The sequence below is a fragment of the Berghia stephanieae genome, chromosome 3, assembly GCF_034508935.2.
Source record: "Berghia stephanieae isolate SIO BIC M18660-M18661 chromosome 3, UCSD_Bste_1.3, whole genome shotgun sequence".
NCBI lineage: Eukaryota > Metazoa > Mollusca > Gastropoda > Nudibranchia > Aeolidiidae > Berghia > Berghia stephanieae.
The window spans coordinates 91,001,845-91,019,344 of record NC_088362.1 but is presented as its reverse complement, the minus strand read 5'-3'; the positions used below and the strand labels follow the sequence as shown (position 1 = coordinate 91,019,344).

At 39.5% G+C, this 17,500-nt stretch overlaps 1 protein-coding gene across 2 annotated transcripts in view; it reads right to left on the bottom strand.

The window, feature by feature from the left end:
* The window catches only part of LOC144968807 (beta-1,4-N-acetylgalactosaminyltransferase bre-4-like), a 53,984-nt gene that overhangs the window by 19,221 nt on the left and 17,263 nt on the right, over positions 1 to 17,500 (bottom strand). The gene's annotated exons all lie outside the window — the stretch shown is intronic.

Here is a 17,500-nt window from a genome sequence, read left to right as displayed (position 1 = left end):
CCCGGTAGCATCGTCACAACACACCTTTCGACTAGATGCTCTGCCGTTTCGGGTTCTTGCCCACAGCGTGGACATAAAGGACAGGAAGTTAGACCCCACTGATGTAACGCACCGGCCGTTAGGCAGCTCCTCGACCGAAGCCGATTCGCAGCTACCCAGTGTCTCCTCTTACTGGTATCAAAGCCTGGCAACTTCTCACCAAGCTTAGAGGAGTGTAGGTCCCCGCCCCCACGAGGGATTGAATTCGTCCAAACCGACTTCCATCTCGTATGTGCAGCTCTGTCCGTAGTCAGGGATTCTGCGTACAAGGGTTGCCGGGACTTATTTCGGCTCGAAACGGGGGCACCGTTCATTATGCGCATGAGAGGGGTATCCCCATTCCCTCTCTTTGATCTTACTCAGCCAGTTTCCCGTAATGGTCTCCCTCCGGACATCGGGGGGCTGGATCGCTGCTATCACCGGGCCCCATTCTCTAGGGGTTGTTGCTAGCGTTCCCGACACTATGTGCATCGACTTGCGAAGTTTTACATCCACCTTCTCAACGTTTCTGCTTCTACCCCACACTGGAGCGCAATACTCCGCGGTGGAATAGCATAGTGCCAGGGCGGATGTTCTCAGGAGCGCTTGGCTAGCGCCCCAAGTCGATCCGCCAGCTTCCTCAGAAGACTATTCCGCTTCTCTATCTTCCGGGCAACCCCTTCGAGATGAACCCGATAGGTAAGGCTGCGGTCCAGCGTCACCCCTAGGTATTTTGGACGCGGCTCATATGGGAGTGGCTGGTCCCCGACTAGGACATTCAGTTTACGGGTGTGCCAACCACTGCATAAGTGAAATGCAGTGGCCACGGTTTTTGAAGTGTTCATCTTCAGGTACCACTTGTCAAAGTAGGATTTGAGTCTGGTGACGTCCTCGCTGAGTACGCTCTCGAGACGGGTCCACACTTTACTCTGAGTAACGAGTGCCCAGTCGTCTGCGTATCCCAGCCTCAGGGAGGAAGTGTTCGGCATATCGCTAATGTAAACGTTAAACAGCATTGGCGCAAGTACCGACCCCTGAGGGACCCCATTCTTCAATTTCCTAACTTTGCTCGTGACGTCTCCCAGCGCGACGTGGAATTGCCTTTCCCCTAAGATCGAAGAGAACAACTTCAAGGTCTTTTTGCACCTTATGATTTTTGCAAGTTTGAGCATTAACCCATCGCACCAGACCGTATCGTACGCCGCTGATAGGTCTATAAACACAGCACCTGTTTGCTGTTTTCTCTCGAACCCGTGCTCAATATGCTCTGTAAGGGCAATGACCTGCTCCGTGGTGCACCTCCCTTCCCTGAAGCCTGCCTGCTCAGGTGGCAGGGCAGCGTCTAGGACCGGCCCCCATCGGTTTAATAGAACACGCTCCAACAATTTGTAAAGACAGCTCAGCAGCGATATGGGTCTGTAACTGTCTGCCTCCTTCGCCGGCTTCCCTGGCTTCAGGATGGCAACTATCTTCGCATGCTTCCACACTTGTGGAAGCTTTCCGTTTGCAAGGATGTCAGACATTGCCTCTGCTAGCCAGGCCCGTGCCCTGGGGCCCAGATGCGTCACCATATCGGGATATACACCATCTATCCCAGCTGCTTTGCCGTTCTTCACTTCGCTAATGGCTGCAGTTAGAGAGAGAGAGAGAGAGAGAGAGAGAGAGAGAGAGGAGAGAGAATGAAAGAGGGGGCAGAGAGAAAGAGAGGGAGAGTTAGAGAGGAGAAAAAGAGAGAGAAGAGAAAGAGTGAGGGAGATTTAGTGAGAGAGAAGAACGCGAGAGTGAGAGATAGAGAGTTAGTGAGAGAGAAGAGAGAGAGAGAGAGTTAGTTGAGAGAGGAGGAAGGGAGAGAGAGAGATTTGGTTAGAGAGGGGAGAGAGTTAGTGTGAGAGGAGCAAGAGAGAGAGAGAGAGAGAGAGAGAGAGATAGAGAGAGAGAGAGAGAGAGAGAGAGAGAAAGATTTGGTTAGAGAGGGGAGAGAGAGTTAGTGAGAGAGGAGCAAGAGAGAGAGAGAGAGAGAGAGAGAGAGAGAGAGAGAGAGGAGAGAGAGAGAGAGAGAGAGAGAGAGAGAGAGAGGAGTAGTGGTAGCGCGTGTCTGCAACTCCAAATTCATTTCATCAACCCAGCTTGGGAAGTCTTCCTCTGCCCTAAGAACTTTTTCATAGCCACCTACAGTTCTCGTTACTGGACAGCGGAGGACGCTGTGATTGCTAGTCTCTGGAGCTGCCCGACCCTTTCACAGGCATCGCTGTTCCCACGATTCCATCTGCACATATTTGATGCAGTTTTGCCATGTCCTGTTAAGGCGATTTGAGGAAACCCAGTATTTCCTGGCATTTTGGAATGCAGGCATTCTTTTGGTGGGATCTTTTATGATGTTTTCTCCTTTTGGAGTTTCCCTGTTCCACATTAGCTCCAGTTCTCTTTCACTCTGAAGTCTACCATTTTTTTAGGTGGAAAGGTCTTCTCGATTTGAGCCTTGTTGTTGAACGTGCTCCCTTTATGATTAATTTTATAGGAGTGTTATCCGTGGCTTCATCAATTCTTGCATGTATCCTTTGATTAGCGTCTTGTCTAAGACTTGGCGATGCAATGCCTCTCAGTGTTGGGAGCCACTGAGTTGGAGTTGACTTGAGACATCCTGTTATTATTCTCATTGATTCTCTTCATGGGATATCAATGCGGCTTACATGTGGGCTCCTCATCCAAAAAGCATTCTCACACATAGTAGCACAGTGCCAAAGCAGACATTCTCCCCAGGTGGTACTTGTGAGTTTTCTCAGCAGGCTGTTTATTCTTGCGATTCTCTTTGCAGTTCCCTCAATGTTTTCGGTAATTAGCTGTCTGTCAAATGTGAGGTATTTAGGATTGAGGTTTGAAGGTAGTATTGAGTTACCACCTATCATTTTCAATGCCTTTGTTGCTTCTCGATTATTCAAGTGGAAAATTGTGGATATTGATTTGGTGATGTTCATTTTTATTTACCACCTATCCAAGTATTGTTTCAGGCGGGAGGTGTCTTTGAGTAAAACTTCTTCAATCTCTTTCCAGTTTTTCGATCGATAGGCTAAGGCCCAGTCGTCAAGGCATCCAAGTTTGAGTGCTTGGAAGTTTGGCATTTCAGAGATATAAATATTGAAGAAAGTTGGTGTTAAAACTGAACCTTGTGGTGCCCTGTTTTTAATTTTTGGTATTTTGCTTTTGTTTCCTCCCAATCTGACATGAAATTGTCTTGTCCAGTCATGGTAGACAGCAGTTTAAGCGTCTGTCAACAGGGAATCATTTTTGAAAGCTTTAACATCGTTCGCCTATCCAAACAGATTCGTGAGCTACAGTTAAGTCTATTAGGACTGCGCCAGATTTCTGTGGGTTTTTTCTCTCTCAAAGCCTGCTTCAATGTATGAGGTCAGTGCGAGGACCTGTTCACGTCTGATTCCTTGTAGTCTAAAGCCAGTCTATGGCAGTATGCAGGGATTTACAAATGGGTTGATTCACTCTCGTACAATTTTTTCCAAGAGCTTGTACAAGCAACAAAGTAAAGATATTGGTCAGTAGCTGGATGGTTCAGTCATTGGTTTGTCTGGATTTAATATGGCTATTACTTTGGCATGTTTCCAAATTTGTGGGTATGTGTCTTTGTCCATGATGTCTGTCATAGTATTTGCCAGCCAGTTTATTGTTTCTGGTCCAAAGTTAGTAATCATGTCGGGGTATAACTCATCAATGCCAACAGTTTTGCCATTTTTCAGAGAGAGAAAGAAAGAGAGAGAGAGAGAGAGAGAGAGAGAGAAAGAGACGAGAGAGAGGGAGGGAGAGACGAGAAAGAGAGGGAGAGAGTGGGGGAGGAGACAGAGAGAGGGAGTTAGTGAGAGAGGAGAAAGAGAGATAATTTGTGATAAGGAGAGAGAGAGAGAGAGAGAGAGTTCGTGAGAGAGAAGAAAGAAAGAAAAAAAAAAAGAGAGAGAGAGAGTCAGTGAGAGAGAAGAAAGAGGGAGAGAGAGAGTTAATGAGAGAAGAGAAAGAGAGAGTCAGTGAGAGGAGAGAGAGAGAGAGAGAGAGAGAGAGAGAGTTTGAGAGAGGAGAAAGAGAGATTGTTTGTGGAAGAGGAGAAAGAGAGAGAGAGAGGAGAAGAGAGAGAGAGAGAGAGAGAGAGAGAGAGAGAGAGAGAGAGAGAGAGAGAGAGAGAGAGGTGGAGTTGTTGATTCCCTCTTTGGACGAATTACGATTATTTGCATCAGAATGAATGTTTACTATAATTTTTAAAGTCAAAAATGTGTTTAGAGCTCTGTTATTTTATTTATTTTCTCAGTGTTACGGTGTCATTTCGTAGTCTTTAAACAAAGTACATCAGTCATTCACTCCTGCCCAAACACCGTATCGCAAGTTACTGTGTTATGGCAGGCAAGAATTACGCTTAGTTGTGGTTTTTATTGCACCGTATCACAAGTTACAGCTTTTGAGCAGAATGTGTTCAGGGTAATTTCTCTTGACAGCTCTGTCTTATTCCCTGTTACGGCTTTTGGGCTGCCAAACCTCCACCTGAGAACGGGATAGGCGGCATGCACTATGCAAGTAACATCATATACGGTAAAGGGGCAGAGCGATACAGTGACATTTTTCAAAAAAATGTCCCTGCACAAAAGCCGTAATGAAAATAGCTACGTAAAATGCGTCGTTTTATTAAAAATGACAATCTAAAAGTGACCTGGGTCCTGACAGTCAAGCAGACTATATAATCACGGTTGTATTGGTATAAAAATCATCACGATAGTCTTTGGTTAACTATTTAAATTCCATCCGCAAAGGTTTGATTTGCTCTCCTGAAAAATCAACGAAATCATCGTTACGGCTTTTGCGCAGGCACCCCTCGATATATATTGCGTTGATTCGAATCGATTTAATCTATACACTTCCCCGTGAAATATTTAGTTCATCGATCACGACGAAACTAAAGTAACTCAATCATGCGATGTAAAATGGTGACAGGGAAATGTATCCATGTTTGAACCACAACAACAACAACACAATTGGGGAGGAGAGAGAGAGAGAGAGAGAGAGAGAGAGAGAGAGAGAGAGAGAGAGAGAGAGAGAGAGAGAGATATGAAAAATCAATTTTGTAACACTTGTATTTGATCGTTGTATTCGAGACCGAGTAAAAGTTGATCCCCAGTGGTGAAAAAAAAATGTGGCAAGCATTGGTTGGAAGTTGAATCTGGGAATATGAATTTTATATCTATGATACAGAACCAGACGAAAGAAAGAACAAGTCAACAAGATGAATATAAAATCCAAGATGGATGATTCGAGTCTTCCCTTTATAAACGATAAATGGATGATGAAATTGACAACCAAATATTGTGAGTACTTAGACATCACCTAAATAGCCACATGGTTATTTGGGCAATGAGCTAAAAGAGTTCGGAAAACGTTTTAAGACCTTGTATGTGTGTGGGAAAATGAACACATGATTATGTGGGAAATATCATAATATTTTTTGAACAAATAAAAAAATAATCATATGGTATGGTATAGGATTATCATTAAAACTGGAAAACATTACTTGTAATGACACAATGAGCTTTATCTGGCCATGGATATTTATTAATTACCGCTAAATACACTCATACCTCGGCAAAAAATATGGCGACTTGAATCCCATTCACAAAGTGTGAGTTGATGTTTTGTCTGCCTAATGAGCGTGAGACACAAGCGCGTATGTGCATGATAGTATTACAGACACACAGACAAACAGACAAACAGACAAACAGACAAACAGACAGACAGACAGACAGACAGATAGATAGATAGATAGATAGATAGATAGATAGATAGATAGATATTTTTAGATAGATAGATAGATAGATAGATAGATAGATAGATAGATAGATAGATAGATAGATAGATAGATAGATAGATAGATAGATAGATAGATAGATAGATAGATAGATAGATAGATCAAGAAAGAGGGAGAGACAGTCAGACAGAACGAATTCGGTTTAGTTTTGGTAAGTTTTTAGTTACTTTAGTTATACTCGTATTATGTATATTATGGGGGGGGGGGGGGGGGGGGGCGGCGAAGTGGTTAAGGCATTGTACTGTGACCCGGAACGTCCCGGTTTCGAGCCCCACTTCAGGCGCATTCTTTTTTTTTTTTCCTTAGGTCTGATCATTACCCGCCAATTTACTCACTTGGACAACATGGGTGATTCCTGTTGACATCAGACATCTTGTTTGATTAATTATCTATATTCATTCGTGGAATGCCTATGCGACGATATCTTATGATGTCGTGGCGGAAGGGCGTAAGAGTGAGTTATATTATTATTATGTAATTACTATTTATCTTTATTTTTGTTTGCTTATTTATTCTCCACAACTCATTAGTTAGTGATAATACCAAATGCAAATTTCCAGAAGTAGATAAATAAAGTTCATGAATATTAAGCTTATGGTGAAAGATTCCATAAAATATTGCCGTTTTCATTTCCTGGATTTTCTTTAGACAAGGAGAATTAGCAACTACTTATGTTATCTAAGGTTTCTGACCAAAATCGGGAACTGGTTGTCGACAAGAAAAGTACTCGGTCACTTAGTCCTTCATGAAGTCAGTTATGTTTCGGGTTATGGACCAAAAACGCGTACCACATAATGATATGTAGACCTGACGAGACATGGCGCCTATTAGGTTATATCACTCTTTTTTCGACATAGACAATGCTTTAACGGCGAGATACTCGTTTTACACCTGAGTGCAGTGAGATAATGTAAGTACGTCTTTACAAAGGACTCAACTATGCGCTGCTAGAGAAGGGTTCGAACCCTGGAGATTCCGGTCCGTAGAAGTAAACTTGGCCGGCAACGCAGTTGTCTCTGTCAAAAACAAACAAACAAAAAACAAAAAAAAAAAAAACAAAAAAAAAAAAAACCAAAAACAACGCACTTTACAGGCTTTACATGTCCAGTCCTTGATGTAAGTGTTGCAGTCGGCTCTGGACTCGTTGCAAAGCGCGCTGTACAGGTTTGGTTGATATTGCTCTATATAAAAGTCAAATCTAAAGTTTATCACCACTAGGCCATTTGTGACCCTCCTCCTCGAAACGGTATTAAGTCGGATTCTTCAATTTTGGGTTTTTGGTACTCAATCATAGCGTATTTTATGCTTTAAAATTTGATACCAAATTGATAAAATTCTGATTATTCATTGCCGAGATATGATCGTTTGAAGTAGGGAATGTGTAAAAAACAAGTTTTGAGAAAATCCACTTTGAAGTGAGGGACCGTTTTCACGCACAGTCAAATCAATGGGCAAAGATAACTCCTTAGATACGGGCATTGAAAATTTGACGAGAATAGTAAAATTTGCAGAGACGCTAATTTTCAATTTGACTCACAGAAATTTTAGACACCACTCGGAGGCATTTCAATGCCGAAAGAGGAATTTCCGCACACACAAAAGGGAATTCGGATGGTATTTGATATTGTGTTTAAATATTGTATAGATCTAAATAGATAACTGGTTAGAACTATATTATGATATATAAACACATTGTCAAATACAACCCCAAAGTTTCCTTATTTCAAATGAAGTAAAGCTCCAAAACGTAATGGTAGTGATTGTAGTAATGGTGGTAGTGAGGACGATGTGGTGTTGGTGGTTGTTGTAGTAGTGGTAATGATAATGATGTGGTGGTGGTGGTTGAAGTAGTAGTGGTAGTGATGATGTGGTGGTGGTGGTTGTAGTAGTAGTAGTAGTAGTAGTAGTAGTAGTAGTAGTAGTAGTAGTAGTAGTAGTAGTAGTAGTAGTAGTAGTAGTAGTAGTAGTAGTAGTAGTAGTAGTAGTAGTGTAGTAGTAGTAGTGTAGTAGTAGTAGTAGTAGTGTAGTGTGTTGTTGTTGTTGTTGTAGTAGTAGAAGTAGTAGTAGTAGTAGTAGTAGTAGTAGTAGTAGTAGTAGTAGTAGTAGTAGTAGTAGTAGTAGTAGTAGTTGTCGTTGTTGTTGTAGTAATGATGATGTGGTGGTGGTGGTGGTGGTGGTGGTTGTAGTTGTAGTAGTGGCAGTGGTTGTAGTAGTAGTGATGATGTGGTGTGGGTAATTGTAGTAGCAGTGCTGATGTAGTGGTCGTGGTTGTAGTAGTAATGATGATGTGGCGGTGGTGGTTGTAGTAGTAGTAGTGGTAGTGATGATGTGGTGGTGGTGGTTGTAGTATTAGTGGTAATGATAATGATGTGGTGGTGGTGGTTGAAGTAGTAGTGGTAGTGATGATGTGGTGGTGGTGGTGGTGGTTGTAGTAGTAGTGGTCGTGATGAAAATGTGGTGGGGGTGGTTGTAGAGAGAGAGAGAGAGAGAGAGAGAGAGAGAGAGAGAGAGAGAGAGAGAGAGAGTGTGTGTGTGTGTGTGTGTGTGTGTGTGTGTTTTTTGTTTTTTTTTTTTTTTGAGAGAGATATTGTTTTATTTTGTTTTTAATGGTTTTACGGCACTTGCAACACATTTAGGTTATATCAGCGCCAGTAAAAAGGAAGAAAATGGGATACTAAAAAGTTCTAGAATTACCCCCCCCCCCCCCCCTCTCACTCCACACCAACGTCTTCATTCTAACTAGTCCAATGAAGACGTCAAACGACACTTTTCAATTTTACAAACACGTTAAAGGCAAGATTTGACTATAATGTAATCCGCCAAATTTTACCCTTTTCCCATCAGAGTTCAATAGATAGAATGCAGTTGACGTCACTCGGGTCTTTGTTATTGTTTTTTGCCATCCGCGTTTATGAGTAATTCTCCCTAAACTGTATTAACCAGACTATAAACGTTTAAGGTTACACTTAGTTTTGTGTGTTGGTCCGTTATACTTCCGGATGGGAATGTTGTAAGCTTCATAGCCAAGCGCACACTATCTATAAACGTTTAAGTTTATACATAGTTGTGTGTGTTGGTCCGTTACACTTCCAGATGGGAATGTTGTGAGCTTCTTAGCCAAGCGCACACTATACTATCTATAAACGTTTAAGTTTACACATAGGTGTAAAATCAATTGATTTGTTTTAAAGCTTTCGTCAATAATTTATAAGATTTGAAGACAACATACAGGAAAGAAAATGGACGGGAGAAAATTGTAAACAATAGTAATAATAGTAGCAGTAATAGTAGCAGTAGTAGTAGTAGTAGTAGTAGTAGTAGTAGTAGTAGTAGTAGTAGTAGTAGTAGTAGTAGTAGTAGTAGTAGTAGTAGTAGTAGTAGTAGTAGTATTAGTAGTAGTAGTAGTAGCAGTAGTAGTAGTAGTAGTAGTAGTAGTAGTAGTAGTAGTAGTAGTAGTAGTAGTAGTAGTAGTAGTAGTAGTAGTAGTAGTAGTAGTAGTGGAAGAGGAAGAGGAGGAGAAGGAGGAGGAGAAGGAGGAGGAGAAGGTTTCATTTCATTAATTTTGGAATGTTGATAATTTGATAATTGTTCTTAATTTAACACCATTTTGTCTGAATTTTACAGTCATACTGGAACGGGGCTCAATCCATAATAATAAATAAGTTTCCCTCCCTCATGAAATTTGACGCACGTCACAAAAGTAGAGCATAATCTACCTTAATTATGTGACAATATTCTTGGCAGGCAATGGCTCGCTCTAGTATTGTGAAATGTCATTTAAGTTTAGAAAATTTAAGAACATTGAGGTAAACTTATTTGGTTTGTCCCCTTTATGGAAGTGTGATGAAAAACTGTTCTTTTTAGTTAGAAAATAAAAGACTTTTTAAACATAAGTAGGCCTGATAACATTGTGAGGTAAATGGAATTGAATTTTTTTTAAATTAGGTTTCTTCTGTCATCTGCATTTTTTGCCAAATTGGGACCTAAAATTTGCCAAAATTTGCCAAAAACAAACCCAAAATTTGCCAAGAAATTTGCCAAAAATTTGCCAAAATATTTGAAGATTTTTTGACGAAACGATCCATGACTGAAGTTGGAAGTGTAAGTGACTCGATTTATTTGACTTGAGAAATGAAATGACTGTGAATAGCGTTGTTACAAAGATTTTAAAGGATCATTATTTGTAGAGAGTAGCTTCCCTTGGTTTGGGCCCAGGCAAAGCTGCAACATTTCTCAAGTTTCGCACTTTTTTTTCGTTATTTTGTTTTCGCTTCTTTTTTTTTCCCCAAAATTTGCCACGCGATTTGCCAATTTTCCCAAAATTTGCCACGATTTGCCAATTTTGAGAAATTTGCCAAAATTTGCGGATCGCCCTGATATTTGCAGATGACAGTTTCTTTATAAACTTTATATCTGCGAATCACATTAATGATACCTAACAGTATTTATCATTCATCTCTGTTATTGTCTTCTCCTTCTTCTGGATTTTAAATATGTATATTGGTTGCTTGTTTATTGTAATGTTTTATTATTGCTCTTTAGTTCAAGAAAGAATGAATAAATATGAATAATAGGTACAAAATGCATCAATGTCACAACAAATCTTCACATTTTTTGTCGTTTCTGGTATAATTTGCGGCATTTCACTTTTTGGGGGGAGGCACTTTGTGGCATAATTTGGGAGAAAAACTAGCATTTTCCTTTAGGGACTGAATTTGTGCCAAGTTTCAGTATCCTGTTTCACTTTGTTTCTGAGTAATAGAAGAGGGAAATAGATTTATGGAATGGAACTCGTACCACCCCATAAAAGACAGAGCACAAGAACCATAATCGTAAAATAGAAATTCAAAAGTAAAAAGAAAACTGTTAACGGGGAGAGAATGACACGAGAAAGCATGGCATTTTTATCATTTTTTTTTTGTTTGTTTGTTTTTGCTTTTGTTTTGTTTTGTTTTCAAACTCACCGGACTAAACAAATGAAACACTGCACAATACACTGAAATCAAAATAACAATATGGGTGTTTCTTTTTTATGTAACCCGCCGAATCCCGACAAAGTTATGGAAAGTGGGCAGTAGTTGGGAGGGAACCAGGGAATCAGGGAAGTGTACACCAGTGGCGAGTCAATCTGAGACTATTGGAGGAGGTTGTTTATTACGAAACCCGCCAAAACCGACCAAATGTATAAGAAGTGGGCAGCATTGGGAGTGAAACAGGGACTCAGGAAGTGTACATCAGTGGGGAGTGAACATGGGACTATGGGAAGCATATATCAGAGGGAAATGAACCTGGGACCATGGGATATGGAAACTGGTGGGAATTGAGGCCAGACTATGGGAGGTGGGCACCAGAGGATAATTCAAATGAACCCGAAACTATAGGAGCACCAATGGGAAATAAACCTGGGACTACGAGAGGATGTTACCGGTGGAAAGTTAAGCCGGGAATACGGGAGGTGGACACCAGCGGGGAGTGAACTAAGAAGAGTACTCATTTTTCCCTAAACTTACCAAAACCGTCCAAAGTAATCATAAACGGGCATCAGTAGGGAGTGAACCAGGGACTCAGAGAAGTACACTAGTGGGGAGTGAACCTGGGACTATGGGAGGAGGATATAAGAGGGAAATGAATCTGGGACTATGGGAGAACGATGCCAGTGGTAACTGAAGCCGGGCAATGGTGGGTACCAATGGGGATTGATTATGAGACTATAGGAGGTGGGCACAAATGAATGGGGAATGAACCCGGGATTACAAGAGGTCCCAATGGAGAGTGAAGCCGGGAATATGGGAGTGGACACCAGTGAGGAATGAGCACAGGTTACATATTTCTCCGAAACCTACGGAAAACGTCTAAATTTAGGGGAAGTGGCAGCAGTGGGGAGTGAACCAGGGACTATGGGAAGAGGATGATATCAGAGGGAAATGAACCTGGGACCATGGGAGATGGATACCAGTGGGAATTGAGGTCGGACTGGGGAGGGGGGGGGGGGGGTTGGGGCTGGCACCAGAGGATAATACCAATGGGGAATAAAACATGGGACTACGAGAGGCAGGGTTCCTACAGCAATTCCATTTTAAAATTCAGTGAGTTTTCAAGGTATTTTTTTTTAATCAAGGATTAAAACAGCGATTTATCCCTTCGAAGCTTAAGTGTCTCCGCTAGTGTGGACAACTTAGATTTTTAACTACCGTTCCACAGCAGTGTAAAGGCCTCATGATCACTTTTCTTCAACTTATTTGAAGACATCAATGCATTTGATTGACAAATAAATTTCATCGTATTCAAATGATCTGCCTTTGCTGCCATTTTCTCAGCTATAATTTTTCAATGTCTGAAATGGTGATGTAGTGGTTGTAGTAGTGGTATTAGGGATGGTGATGTGTGGGTCGCCGTAGAAGTGGTTGTAGGGATGGTGATATTGAAGTGGTTATTGTAGTAGTAGTGGTATGGATGGTGATGTTTGGTAGTACGGATGGTGATGTAATGGTGTTTTTAGTAGTAGTAGTAGTAGTAGTAGTAGTAGTAGTAGTAGTAGTAGTGATGGTAGGGATAGTGATATGGCTGTGGTTATTGTAGTAGAAGTAGGGATAGTGGTAGGGATAGTGATATGGTAGTGGTTGTAGTTGAGAGAGAGTTAGTTATGAATTGATTTTCTATTTTTTTCCAATCCCTACCCAACATCTGTTCATCCAAGGACACCACTGGCCTTGTGTGGCTTTTGACATTAAGTGCCACCCTGTCTAGGCTGACGTCATAAAAATGCGAGTGTAACCAAAATGTATGAAAATGAGCACATGTGTAAAAATTTGACACAAGACATGATGGCGGTGATTTTTTTCATCAAATCCACCGTGGAGCCACCTGAGCGCTTTTCATAGGAAAAGGTTTGACTAATAAATAGAAGTGCCTAAATGAGTCAATACAATGGAGATAAAGGGAGTAAATCTGACTTATGAATGAACAACACAAAACAAACGACGTTTCGGCCTTTGGCCTTTTTCAAGTAAACACAAAATAACTACATATATATTTACATTAGATTGTCAAAATAATATAGGCGAAAATTTGTAAATGTGTGTGTGTGTGTGTGTGTGTGTGTGTGTGTGTAATGGAAGAGAGAGCGAGAGAGAGAGAGAGAAAGAGAGAGAGAGAGAGTGGGATGACGTAATGATATCAAAACTATATATATATATTATATTATATTTATTATATATATATATATATATATATATATATATATATATATATATATATATATATATATATATATATATCAAGAATAAAGTAGGGGGAGGGAGTGGGTATTGAAGAATACTAGACAGCAATAGTGTTATTAGTGGTCCCTTGCCTCCGCTGTTAAGATATTGTAGAAAAAAAAGGAGAGAGTGAGAGAGAGAGAGAGAGAGAGAGACACACACAGAGAGAGAGAGAGAGAGAGAGAGAGAGAGAGAGAGAGAGAGAGAGAGAGAGAGAGTGAAAGTGGGAAAACGGGAGTGGAAGGATGCGTTTCAATGTTATATTTAAAATAGAGGAGAGTGATAAATTACATTTAAAAAATTAAAAATATAATAATTAAAAAACACAAAACAAACTATATTATTCTAAAATAAATGAAGAAAGAAAACTTAGCATACCCCCTTACCACCTCTGAACGGGATGTCCTTAGGCAGGGTCTCAAATTCATCCCACTCAACCCTCGTGCAGACCACATACAGAGAGAACATGATATTCATCAATTACACGTAAACTGAGACTACAACTATATTTGAAGAGTAAAGAGAAGGATGACAAGAATAATACTGACGAAGACGATAGGACAACCAACACTGATAGTAACAAATCTCACTCTTTTATCTCCAAATATCAACCTCGCTCTTCTTTCGCCAGGCCAATCTAATACACTTGATTTATTTATAGACAACATCAAATTTGAGGCTGCCAATGTCCATCCCCGACTGATAGAACATTCGAACCTCAGTACGGCAGAGCAACAAGCCCTTCGAACCCTTTGCGCCCGTAATGTTATGTTGTTATCAAGTCTGCGGACAAAGGGGTGCCATAGTACTATATATGTCCAGGAGTGCCAGAGGCAGCTTACTAACACGCAAAACTACTAAGTTTTGGAGAAAGACAACACTCTATATAACAACACGAATGTCCAAAAGACTGTTAAAGATTCAATAAAAACTCGACCCCTACCACCCGAAGCGCACAATCTTGTCATCCCTACCAGCGATCTTGGTGCCCCCACTTTTTACCTGTTACCTAAAATACATAAAATGAAAACCTCAACAGACATTCCCCCAGGTAGGCCCATTGTTTCTGCATGCTCGTATCCCAACAGAAATAATTTCTGACCTGCTAGACTTTTTTTCCCAACCTTTTGTGCAATGCTAAGAACACTAACCATGCTCTCACTATTTTTAGAGATTATGTCATTTCGGACTCCCATCCCCGCCTTTTGTTCACTGTGGACTTCTCATCCCTATACACTTCGATTCCCCACTCTGATGGTCTTAAAGCAATTAAGTATTTCATCGACCAAAATCCTCCCACAGACATTGGGGTTGACACATTACTCAGGTTAACATCTCTTGTCCTGAACCTCAACAGCTTTGAATTCAATGACAAGTTTTACAAACAAGTAAGCGGTGTGAAAATGGGCACAAGAATGGGACCTAGTTATGCTTGTCTATTATGGGTTATCTGGAAAAACAAATTATGGATTCGTTCCTCGGTCCCAAACCTGAGGTGTTTTTGAGATATATCGACGAAATTGTCGGCGTCACTGTACTGTCGGAATCAGAACTTAACAACTTCTTTGATTTCTCAAACAACTTCCACCCCCAAATTAAGTTCATCAGCACTGTCTCACATACCATTGTCACAATTTTAGATATTCACCTATACATGTAACCCCCATCTGCCTCAGCACTTCTGTCTACTACAAAAGCACAGACAGCCACAGTTACCCGCGTCATTCATCTTCTCACCCCAATCCATGTAAAAACTCTTATCCCCTTTTCACAACTCCTCTGACTCAGGCGCCTATGCACCCATGACTCCATATTTAAAGAAAGGGCTAAAGAACTCATTGACTTTTTCAGAGCCCGGAATTACCCTGATGATATCCTTTATAAAGCACTCAACAAAGTCAACACCATCTCCAGATCCCGAGCCCTTAATCCCACAAATAGACATGACAAAGACAAAACCACCGACCGTCTCAAACGCATCCTTACCTATCATCCCCATAACCAACAACTAGCTCATAGCATCAAAGCACAATTTAATATTCTTAAACAGGACCCAGTTACTAGACACGCTTTCCCTCACCCTCCTCTTGTTGACTATCGCCGTGATCGTGGCCGCTTAAAAGACAGTTCCCCTTAACTTTTGGTACGTTTCCCTGAAGTAGGAAGTGCTAAACTTGCCCTTACATTGAGTTAACAGAACAGCAAGTTTCCGTTTACCCTTACGTGAATGGACTATTCAGAGTTCATTCACTTGCACCTCCAGGAATGTTATATATTCCATTAAATGTAGAAAATGTGATATGTTCTACATCCGTCAAACAGGCAGACGCTTGTCTGACCGTTTTAGAGAGCATCTGAGAGATACATCTCAGTATATCAGCAAAAACATGTACCTGTTTTTGACCATTTCACATCTCCTGGACACCAACAATCAGACATGTCAGTTTTCTATTCATTTAATATTAATAATACTTGCTATATATTCTCTTTTTGCCTTTTAGCCCTGGTCGTTGCCATATTATGTACACTCTAACTTCTCCGCATAGGGTACCGACTCATCATTCATATTACAGGAAGGAAATCCCATCCTTACCTTTATATGGCAATTTTTAAAAAATATTTTTTTTTAAATATATATTAATATATATCTTTTCATTGAGTTCCTCCATTCCAACATTAGTTCATTAATTCATTTATATATTAATTTATCCATTTACATTTTTTTTATTTATCCATTTATTTATTTACTAATTATTTTTAATTTTTTTATTACTATTATTATTATTATTATTATTAGTATTATTATTATTATTAGTATTATTATTATTATTATTATTATTATTATTATTATTATTATTATTATTATTATTATTATTATCATTATTATTATTATTATTATTATTATTATTATTATTATTATTATTATTATTCTATTATTTTTAAACATACATGCCAAATACACTTCTAATGATAAGGCTTGTGGCCCGTGCGATGATCCTTTACCAGAGGCAACGGCACAGTAGATGGTGTCAGCTATCTTTCCCTTTTATTGAATGCTTTTAAGTCTTTATTCTATATGTATTTTGGCCAATTGATCATTTATTTACGGGTTAGTTTTTCATTCTGTTGTTATTATTGTTCTTATTATTATTACTAGTATTATTATGATTATTACTGATATTATCATTATTATTATTATTATTATTATTATTATTATGATTATTATTATTATTATTATTATTATTATTATTATTATTATTATTATGATTATGATTATTATTATTATTATTATTATTATCATTATTATAATTATTATTATTATTGTTATCATTATTATTATCACCATCATCCTCATTTTATCTATTTATTTATTTATTATTTTAATCAGCATTCGTATCTCTGCTTCTATATTTAATTTTGATCAGCACCATATTGTACAGTTACTATCTAAATACTTCTATTATATTCTTATATTATATATCTTGACGTCAATATTATTTACACGAATTTCGACACAGTGATTCTATGAGGAATTTAAAGCTAAGTTTTCTTTATTTATTTATTTATTTTAGAATAATATAGCTTGTTTTGTGTTTTTTAATTATTATATATATTTTTTAAATTTAATTTAGCACCCTCCTCTATTTTAAATATAACTTTGAAACGCATCTTGCACTCTCTCTCTCTCTCTCTCTCTCTCTCTCTCTCTCTCTCTCTCTCTCTCTCTCTCTCTCTCTCTCTCTCTCTTTCTCTGTCTCTCTGGTTTTTTTTTTTTTTTTTTTTTTTGGGGGGGGGGGGTTTCCAATATCTTGAAAAAGGCCAAAGGTCGAAACGTCGTTTGTTTTGTTTTGTTCATTCATGAGATTTACTCCCTTTATCTTTATCTCGAAAAGGTTTGACACTGCAAAAACAGCGGAACATTTCAAAGAAAATCCCAAAATCCCGGAATTCCGCGGATCCACGGAAGATTATCATCACTGAGAGAGGCAGAAAAATTTGAGGACTTAAGCCAAAATCCCTCATTAAAGCCCTCCGCATTGCAGGTGCTTGCAACCACAAACCAAATTTGACAGAAAATACACTGACCTGCCCTTGAACATTCCTATCACACCCCTGAGGACTGAGGACTCTCTACTCAGACGCTGACGTCACGCCATCGTTTCATTCATACTCAAACTCCAACCAACAAGAATACAGACTGAACGACAAAAATGTTTGTACCCGAAACATCCATTGCCTGTACTGCTTCTACACGAAGCCTTTCCGTTTTCATCTTTTTAAAAAAAGTAATTTTACCGCTCAGATCAGTGATCTTCAAGACAATCTTTTTAATAGTGAGCACCTGACAAGCAAAAAATACTACATGTAT